Consider the following 11,477-nt stretch of genomic DNA (forward strand, 5'->3'; position numbering starts at 1 on the left):
ATATAAGATTTTTATGAATTTTTGGTAATTCAATATTCAAGATTGTATCTGGCAGCATCTTTTACGTTATTGAAAAATTATTATAAATGATAAATTCAATTCAAAGCTATAATTTAATTTATATCTTTTTATTTATAAACTGATTTGTGTCAATTTGAGAATTGTAGTATAAAGTAGTGGTAAACAAGGTTCAAAAACAATAACAATTCATACTATTCAATGGTTCAAGATAAATAGATTTACAATTTCATTAAAATGTTTAGAGCATACATATTAATATGTATTTCTTTACGTTTGATTTGTTTTTTCTATCTTTAAAACATTCTTTATTGTTTCTGTCGGCGTTTTTAATTTACAAAAATAGTCTGGAACAATAGTAAAAGTCATAAATCCTAATCTATTGTAAAACTGTTGGAACCTGATATTCACATAAATTATGTCATTTTTGCTTTTCAAACTTTTTGTTTTTTCTACACAATGAGTTCTTTTGCTTGCGTGTGGGCGTAGTGATCACAAGAAAAAGAGAGCTGGTATTAAATTTAGTATAAATATTATTTTTGTAGAAAATATATAATTATTTCTATCAGAATTTTTCTGAAGATTCTTAATTTCATTTTGCAAAACAATAATTTTCTTTCCGAAAAATGTATAGATTGTTTGCTCTATATATTATTTATATTAATTATTGAAACACTGTTTAACTTGTATAAGTATTTAATTTCATCAGAAATACAAAAGTATAGCATAAATGTATACATATAGCCATAAATAATTTGATGTGATATTTTTTGTCTGTAAATTATTACGTACACATAAATCTGTAAACATTCTACAAAAGCGTTAGAATTTAAAAATAAATAATTTATGGTTTTTCATTAGTTAACAAAAATCAATATATCTTTTGCAATCAATATAAAATATTTTCAAAATTTATTCAAAATTTTTATATTTAAATCGGTAAGAGCCTCAGCCTTCCCAATACAAGATTTTATGTTAAAATCCTGAGCTACAACTATTCTGATATCAAGCAGTAGTAATATCCGTTTTTACTTGAAAATATAGACATAGTTTTCAATTTTTCAATATGTCACATAATTCTTTACAGGTATGTAAATGTAAAGTCAATATTTTATCACAAAAGTGCAGACAATTTGCAGACTATTGGGTTGCCTTCTAATAACAAGATGAATAGTAAAAAATACACCACGACAACACATAGAACACAAATAGTTCAGATTGATGTTCAAACACTAATGAAAGACATATTTTAATTGTCCAAAGTTAAGAAGTTAGAAGTCCAAATCAGTTGTCCAAAAATATTAGTTCTAGTCGCATATTAAAATAAGGTTCAAAAGTGGAATTATGTAAAAAAAATTGATTTGATTATTATGTCAAATATTTTTAGAAATCGTAATAAAATCACTTCTAAATTTGAAATCATATTTAAATAGTTACCTCAATTACTCATTTTTACCCAAGGCCTCCTTGTGGTTAGATGTATGAGATTTTTATGAGTTGTTCTAGGTTTGATACTAGCCTCGGACAGTTTGATGTCAAACAGTAGTAAGCGTCGGTTGACACTTGGAAATATTGATTGCAATATGTTTACAAGCAAAAATATCATATCAATCGAGGGTTTGGCTTCTAATAGCGTTTAGAATTAAAAATTAGCTGTTTCTCATATAGCAAGGACAATCAATTGCCTAACTAATACCGTCGATCTTAAATTTAATTAACGTCTCTTCAAAAATTGGTGTTGCAGAATTATTTGAATTGTACATGTTGAGGTTTGAATTGACTTACATAAATTGTTTCCAGCTCTCTTATTACTTTTTTCTCATATCTCACATGAAACCCTTGAGGTTCGCTTTCACAGCATGCGTTGAAGTTTCAATATTTCGCGCCGGATGTCGCAAGTGCTAGGAGACTGTCCTGCCGAACTCATTGTTATGTCCTTGCAATTCGTCATTTAAAAGGATATTAACACTTTTTGACATAAGCTACATATGGTCGACATACTGCACTTAAAGACACATACTCGTATGTTTTTATTTTTAAATAGAATGCGTCAAGTTTGTGCCAAGGGTAGGAACGAAAATCACCCGCAGTGGCCTCACTTGGAACTGTTGTTTAGAATTCTGAAGAATTGTAAAAAATTATTAAATAATGTGTCAAGAGGATTTAGACTTATGTTTATAATGAAAGTTGATTTTATTCAACTTACTATCTTCTATATTAATGTTTTTAATTCTGATTTTTTAATATCATGTAAACGTCGTAGTGTATTAGATATTTGCTCGTGAAACAATAAGAACTGTAAATTAAATCAATACTATTTTTAGTTTTTGTATTAAACTATTGTATAATAACATATTTTTTATATAATAGAGCAACATATTTAAATTTGCTTGAAAGATATATTATAACAAACTTAATAAAAATTTATTATAGGATACAGCTAATTATTTGGTAAAATCGAAACTGTTATAATATTTGAAGGTATCATTCTGAATTAAAAATTGATACTCATATGAATTAGGAGTAAATATGTGTTTTGCAAAACTGTTAATTTTGAGGCGACTTTTTTTTAAAATTAAATGGTCTTTTACCAAAAAAGTTTATTGCTGTGATATCATTTTTTATTCTCGAAATAATGTACTTATAAGATTTTTTTTATGTATGTACTCGCAAAAACACAGATTCTGTGGGAATGATTGACAGCTAATATTCTTTCAATGCTAATTTTATTCTCCCGTATGAAGAATTTTGAGAAGGGTCAATAATAAGGGATTTAGACAATTTTTAAAGATTGATAGATAGTTTTTGGGATTGCCAACTCGTTCTATTTCTGATGCTGTAAATATTTGTCTGTCAATCAAAGTATGTATTCATGATGTGGAAATTTTTAGAAGGTACCGATTTCAAATGAACATATCTATAATACTATGTGTATGACAGTTTTTATCAATTTTTTAGTTATAATGATTATTTAATTTAATTATTGTATATACTATTTAGAATGAAGCTATTTTACAAACAGTAAAATCAAAGGAAAGTAAATTAAATAAGAATTTCGTCAATTTATTTGTTTATTTACATATATAACTATTTTTTCTAAATTTAAAATTACAATCCCTTCATAGTTACAATAAACTATGAAGTAATAGGTATGTATTTTGAATCGCTAAAGATTGTTAAATTTTATAAATAAGCTTTTTTTTATTAAAATAAACCTATTTATTAATTTTATAAAAACGTAACAATATAAAACTATTTAATCGCCTTATTACATTTTAAGCCTTTTATTGTAAATAATGAGTTCTATACTTTCACCAATATAACATCAATAGGAACACTATAAAAAATGCAATATATTTAAGAAAACTTAAGTACGACTTAAAGTATTAAAATATTACTTTCTTAAAATAAAAATGGTTAAAAAATGTACTAATCTATTGGCTTGCGCTGACATGTTATATAGGGCTCATATAAATTCAAGTATAAAATATTATAACTCGTATAATGAAATATAAATTTAAATTCATAGTGCCATATTATTACTATTATTTACGGGAATCATTTATATTTAATATAGGTTTTATAAAATTAATTTTCATTAAAATAAATTAAACAACTAATTTATTAGTCATATAGTTTCAAAATATATAAAAAATATTAAATTCTTTTTTCGTAGATTTTTATTGTAATAGGCTAATTAAAAAAACAATTATGTCATATAAAATAAATTATTGAAGTATTTGTGCTTTTCAAATTTCTTTTAAATCGTATCTCGAAAAATATGAAAAAAGGATATGTGTAAACTTATGGCAAGATTAGTAGAACAACTCAAGTGGTTCTTATTTAAAGTTGATAGAATTCAAATACGATTTTTACAATATATCAGCACATACCCTGCTTGTGTCCTATATTACTTAACCATTTTTTCTATTTTTGCCAGTCAAACCATTTTTATAAATAATTTTCTTTTTATCTTAAGGATTAGAGATGACTCCTCCGAGCATGATACAAAACATCTATTTTGTCATTAATTTTTTAAACAATATTTTTAATATTATTATCTCTACTATTCATTGCATTGTATCCTATATTACATAACCATTTTTTCTATTCATATCAATTAAACCATTTTTATAAATATATCTTATTTTAGCTCTAGGATTAGAGACGATCTCCTCCGAGCAAGATACAAAACATCTCTTTTCATAATTAATCAATTAAACAATGTCTTTAATATTATTATTCTCTGTTATTAATTTAATTGCTTCTCAAATCTTCATCGTCGCTATAATCTTCGTATGTTTCGGTGTCGTGGTCGCAAAGGTCGTCAACCGTGTTTGATCGGAGGCTGATGAGGTCGACCCTTATGACCTTCTGGGTGTTGGGGCTGGCGGACCGTGCCCTGATCACATTTTTGTGTTCGGTATCTAGGTTACGATTGACAGGAGCAGAGATTTGAACTGAAAATTAAATTTATTAATACGTTTTTTGGGGATAAAATATATATTGATATTTTTTAAATCTCGTTACTTTTTTGAACTTAACAATTGAAATAATTTATAAATTTCTTTTAGCGAATGACAAATTTGATACTTTTTTTAAGATGTTGTCTTGTATGAAAGACAAAAATAACATGATTAAGTACCTACACTGGCATTGTGATTTTTTTAACTTTTTTTTATTGAATATCGTACGAGGTTATGTGAAAAGAGAGTGAATTTGCTTATTATTAATTATTCTTAGATCTTACCGGCTGAAGCAAGTTTGCATCTTCTTTCAGCAGCTCCTCGATCTGTTGACATCGCCTTTTGAACCCGCGAACAAATTCTTGCAGGCGCCCGCGATGGTATCGGTTTGTTTCTTTTTAAATTACAGAATACGCGAGGTTCAAACCTAAAACATTATACTGTAGATTTAATTTCGGAATTTAGTGCATATTAAGGTGTTAATCTAGTCTAGAATTTTGAGAAAATCATTTTTTTTGCAATATTTTCAAAGTTCAACTTTTCAATAATATGCAATACGATTTTTCAAAATCTAAAATAACTTTGAGAATATAGCTGTTTGACCAAGATAATCCTTTTTCTGTTTCCTTCCTCTACAAAATTTTAAACGCATTTTTCTGGAAACAGTCTTTATGCACCCATGATATCTCAACTTCTACTGATCCGATTTACGTGGAATTTTTATAGAGTCTTTTTTTATAGACTTTTCTTCAGTATGAACAAATCTCACCCCCAAAAACAAGTTGTAAATCTATTTTCAGATATTCGTTATATTTTTTATACAGTCGCTTGTCCATAGTTCATGGGTATGGTCAGGTGCCAGTTTTTTGAGAACCTACACTTCCTCATTTTCCAGAATTAAAACTATATGGCTATTTTAATTTTTTTATATCAAAACATTAAAAAATAATTTGTAAAAAAAAGTATAGTCGAAACATCGTTCGCCTTTTTTACGGGCTTTCAAAATTCGCATAAAATTCATCTCATCTAGACCAGAATACCCACTAATGTATACTATATTAAAAATATATCATTGCCTAGTTATTTATATTTGGGACAATATTCTTGCTTACAAAAAAAATTTCAATATAAAATTAACAATTCTCTTATCTTATATAGCCACTATCTTTAATCATTAATATAACGATTATCTTTAAAGACGACTTACATTTTTATATTGAAAAATGACTAAAATAAATTTTAAATCGAGAAAAAATATTATTTTTAATAAACAAATTGATTTCGAATTGATCAATTTCTACTCATTTATTAGTGCCTGAGAGGAATGAGTTGTAATATTGTGAATAACTTTATTTCTATTTTTTTCATATTTCAACAGAAATCTGAACCGTATGTCCTATGAGCTGAAACTCTTTAGATGGCGACCATGAATCACGTGAGATTTTTAGGAATGGGGGGGGGGGGGGTTGACAAAAAATCACGAAATATCACATAGAGAAGGGAGGGGTATAGTAAAATGTCATGTGTATTTATTTTTTACCTAATTTGTTCCAAAAAAATCCAACCATTTCCAAAACAATATTAAAAATTTTACCATTTTTTCTCTTAAATACAAGTACTCGTGAGGTCAAGTGAGGTAGGAGGGCGGTTAATTTTGAATATCACTGCGTATTATTAAGGGGGAGGGAAAGTCCAGAAATCTTTGAAAAGTCTATCGCGTGATTAATGGACGCTTCCTATAAATCGTACTTTCAGATGGTAACCTAAAGGTTGATCTATCCATATTTGATTATTATGTTATAAGAATTTATCTAATAGGGCCGACTTGTTATTTAATTTTAAGCAGTAATATCCAAGCAAATGCTATTTTTCCTTGAAAACATATTAAAGATCTATATTTCTAAGTGAAAATATGAAAACTGTTTTCATAATCTCTCATACCAGGCACCTCTGTCTGTCTGAAATATGAAAATAATGTATATATATAAATAAATAAAAAAAAATGATGTCGCTACTGCCCGATATGAATAAATGATCGATAAAATATGATCTGCAATCTTTGTCAAATACAAGACAGTTTTAAAAACTAATATTATATATCTTGAAAATAGAATATATCGTCACATTTTACAATACTATTCACTAGAAGATGTCAAATAAGTTATCGAAGTCATCTTGAAGATACCCACCGTGTGCTTATAATTGGGGTGGTCGATCTCCTTTCCGGTTCGCGTTTGTTTCTTTCCGGAAGTTCGGTGCCGGATATCAGTAAGTGACCGTTTTTCTCGGAAATACTTTGCGGAACTCTGTCAACTTGATTACTGTTCCGACGTGCGTAACGCGCACTCAGCGCCGGTTTGGCCGACTGAAATTTAAAGGACCGAAAAAACATTACAGGGGTATTGTTTATTAATTTTAATATAGTCTATCAAATAAAAAATTATACAACTTATTTCGTTTCAAACTTATCGATCTTTGATAATATATAACAATTTTTGGCATTGCTAAATTGTTTAAATAAATTGAATAATGCTAAAGAATCACACCTGGGGTTAGTTGAAACAAAATTTTGGGGCTAGCTATAGCATACAAGAATTATATACCAGATTCAAGTAAAAGTGATTGGTTGGAATGTGTACTTTGCAATATGCATATATTAGCATGTAAATTGTGTTACAGGAGACACTATATCTTTTATTTGTATCGTGATATTAATTGTAGTATACATTAATTTATAAAAAAAAATTACGGGAGACATTATATACTATACTTGTATTAATTATAGTTTGCGCTGATTTATGAAAAGAATCAGAGGTATTTTTGTTGTAAATACTTGCCCCGGTAGATGTTACAACTAGCTTCAAACATGGGTTAAGTTGTAACACTGCATTTTATCTAGAAAATAATTAATTGAAAAATATTAAACAATATTTGTGGAATTATTAACTTCCCGTAGGGTAAGTTATTGTAATTGGCCAAAAATCAAAATTGATATTTTTACATTTTTCGACGTTTTGAAGGTTTCTGAACATTTTGGCATACCTCAGAAAAAATGGATGTGTGTGTGTGTATGTATGTATGGATACAAATTTCCAGTCACGTTTTCGGGCGCACGAATCAACCGATTTAAATGGTTCAAAAAACATTCGATTTCTATTGATAGGGAAAAGAGCTGATTAGTTTTTGGCAAAGGCAGGTCCAGCCGTTTCGGAGATACGGAGTAAAGAGTGCAGAAAATAGAAATCGAGTTTTTGAGGAAACGGAGTATCCGATTTGAATGATCTAAAAAACATTCAATTAGTAATGATTGGGAGAGAAGTGTTTATTAGTTTTTGGCAAAGGCAGGCCCAGACATTTCAAAAATACAGAGCTAAATATGTAAAAAATGGCAGTTTTTGAGAGAACTAAGCATCCGATTTAAATGATTCAAAGAACTTTCTGCTTGTTTTAATTATTTAATTTTGGAAAAAAAAAATTTTGTTACAACTTTTTTTTTCTTTTTTAAAAAATTTTTTTGTATATTGAAAATAATTCAGTTTTTATTTTTAATTCTGACTATAGTTTTAAAAACAAATAATTTCAACTTTACAATTCAATTTATATAATTCTTATAAATATTAGACAATGTTACAATATTCATAATGATCTATTTGAAAACATTCAGTATTCCTCGAACATTTCGTTACGGTACGGGAAGTTCCAGCAATTTGCCTTAAGGCACGATGCCATACACCCCACTAGTTTTTACTTTGTTAAGAATAGGAATAGTTACCTTTTTTATTTGTAGAAATTTAATCATAGATCTCAAGATATAGTAATTTAAAAAAAAAAAACTGTTATAACAAGCCCCTAGTTTTCTAGTCTAAGAATAATTATCGTGTGCAACTTGGTAATAATTATGCCTAAATGTAAAAATTGCATGTTAGTTTACATAAATATTTTGAGACTTATCACTAAATATCAAATCATAATTTTTAATTTAGTTAATAAATGATTTTTTTATTACCTTTTTTGCACAAGGGCTGTAACTGAACGGCAATCTCAACGTCGTGATATAAAGAGGTGTTTTCGGATGCGCAGATATTGGTCTGAAAACAATTCACAAGAAATTTATGAATAATCTATTAAATATTTCAATAATTTGTAAATATTTATAAATCATTAATTTTATTCTCAAAACTATGTTGATTCAAAATTTGATTAATGGATAATTAAAATTCAAATCATTTCTTTGAAGACTAATTCCTCGGAACGTTTCCGATATTCAAATAAGAGGATTAGAAGAATTAATTGGTTTATTTGGAAGCTGAACAGTTGATACAAGATGTATTAATTATTTGGATCGATAGCAAAAATTACATTATTTATATTATGAAGAAATTAATGTTTTTGTAGTTTACATAATTAAAATAAAACAGTTAATTTTTCATTACTGGCTCTCACTATCGATCCGGCTTTACAAATGGCCATGTTTCACAAAAAGTCAATGACTTTCTTGTTATAAATCATTGGAATATGCAGAATTTCGTACATCCTTATAAAGTAACATTAATGATTCATAACTTTTATGACCCGTTGCGCTCGTATGATTGATTTTCTGACCTATCACGTGCAGTATTCGCCACTAGTGATGAGAAATAAATTAATCAAAGGTAAATAATCGACAGATCGATATAATTATTCTGAATGTGAAAATAATGAGTTCTTTACACCGTGAAAATTTTGGAAACTGTTAAGTGAATACTCGGACAAGTTTTCGGATATTTTGATTGGAACCAAGTGAGTTTGGTTAAATTTTTGTTTTTTTATATTTTTCTATAATATAACTCTAAATTTTCAACTTCCTCCCACAAACCCCTATTTTGTAAGAATTATTAGTAATGTATAATCCGACTCATTTTTTATAATCCGATCGCCGTGAAAATTTGGAAAAAATTAAATATATCCTCGGACAGGTTTTTGCAAATTCTGATTAAAATCAAGTAGTACGGGTTAAACGCCTTAAAAACTTTTCCTTAATTCTTTCAGAAATTCGTCATTATCAGGTATTAGATCAATTGTACAAGGTTACAATTTTGTGTTGTGTATATAAAAATAAGTTTTGATTTTTTTAGTTTGTGATTTAAATTGATTTATTAACTTCCCCGTAGTGTAAGTTATAGTAATAGACCAAAAATCGAAAATGAAAAATTCTGCATATCTTTACGTTTCAGAGGTTTCTGAACATTTCGGCATATGTAAGAAAAAATAGATGTGTTTGTATGTGTGTGTGTATCTGTGTGTATGTGTGTGTGTCTATGTGTGGAGACAATATTTTGTCGACGATTTCGGGGGTACGGATTATCCAATTGGAAGGATTTAAAATACATTCTATTTCTATTGATGAGAAGACGTGCCGAATAGTTTTTGACGAAGACAAGTCCAGCGGCTTCGGAGATATGGAGCAAAAAGTGCTAAAAATGTCAGTTTTTGAGAACTAAGCATCCGACAAAACAATTGTTTTTGAGAAGACTTTTTTTTAATTTTCAAAAAAAAAATTTTGAATATCAAAAAATAATTCGGATTTTAATTTCAATTCTAAACATCACTTATATACTTCATTAATCATTAATCATTTTAACTTTTTAATTCAGTTTATATGATACTTAGAATTATTAGACAATGTTCTTTATTTTAAATCTGATTAAGTTTTGTTTATTTACTTTTTATAAAATAAGAATAGTAAAACTTGCATTATTTATAATAATGGATATGAAAATATTTAATATTCCTGGAATATTTTTTTAGGGTACGGGAAGTTCCAGCAATTTGCATAATTGCCCAATGCCATACACCTCTTGTTTATTTTTAGTGATTTGATTTTTAAAATTTTTGTATGACTTTTACAATCAATTATATATCAATTACATGATCAATTTCGATCGTCTGCAACCCCTACAGCCCACCTCATGGCGTAGGTATAAATAATAAAGCACTAATTACTTGTGTATCTGCACCGTGCCGGCGTTCGTCTGTCTGCTGTTCCTTGCGAAACAGAGGCGTCTGGCTCCGTTGGTGGACGCGTTCCTCGTGTGCAGATCGCGCCGCTCAGATAGACGCATCCTCTGACATCTGAGCATATTGGCGTCGATTTAGATTTCAGCCATCTCAAATCTGAAAGATAGAGGAATCGAGCAAAGGGTCGTTCTGTAATGGAAGAAGGGTTGTGGAACGAAAATATGCATAGTGGAAGTGATCTCACGATATCATTGTTTTGATCACTGATTCTCAAAGTAGTCCATATGGACCCCCAGGGGTCCATGGCAACTTTCAAGGGGCAAGGGGTCCACGGCGTAGAAAACAAAATTTGGGAGTCCACGAAATGAAAATGGGGGTCCACGGCAGTGGATCACAGGACATCATATTAAAATATATTATTTAATATTGTACAATAATATAATATAAAGACTTATAACAAATCTTCAAATATAGTAGACAATATTTAGAAATGAACCAAAAAGTAAAGAACGAATATTACATATACATATAAAAACGTTCAAGTCGCTTATTTAACTTTTTCCGCACCTTATATATAGATGAGGTGACCATTATATCTTACATTTTTTAATCTATATGTTTGTTTTACATATGAGCTTCGTATAAAATTCTTTTCATTTTTTTTATATTTAAATTTGATTCATATAAGCATCTTCGTTGTATATATTATTATCAGATATTTATTATCAAGCAATAGCAAAGATTCGATTTAAGACTATACTTTTCAAAAATCCGTGACAAAACCTAAAACATCGCAAGGGGTCCACGACACAAACAAGTTTGGGAACGTATGGTTTAGAATCTAAACTTTAGATTCTTGTTCCGAAATACAAGATTGCTCCTCTTACTAACGAAATAAAGTAATAAGATAATGGTATTTATATTGGTCAGCATTTTTTACTGTAAACTTGTGATCGGCCTTAAGGCAAATTGCTGAAACTTCCCGTACTAAAATTA

The sequence above is a fragment of the Ctenocephalides felis genome, unplaced genomic scaffold, assembly GCF_003426905.1.
Source record: "Ctenocephalides felis isolate EL2017-DRISC unplaced genomic scaffold, ASM342690v1 CF-g0.4_SCAFFOLD_01170, whole genome shotgun sequence".
NCBI classification, from domain to species: domain Eukaryota; kingdom Metazoa; phylum Arthropoda; class Insecta; order Siphonaptera; family Pulicidae; genus Ctenocephalides; species Ctenocephalides felis.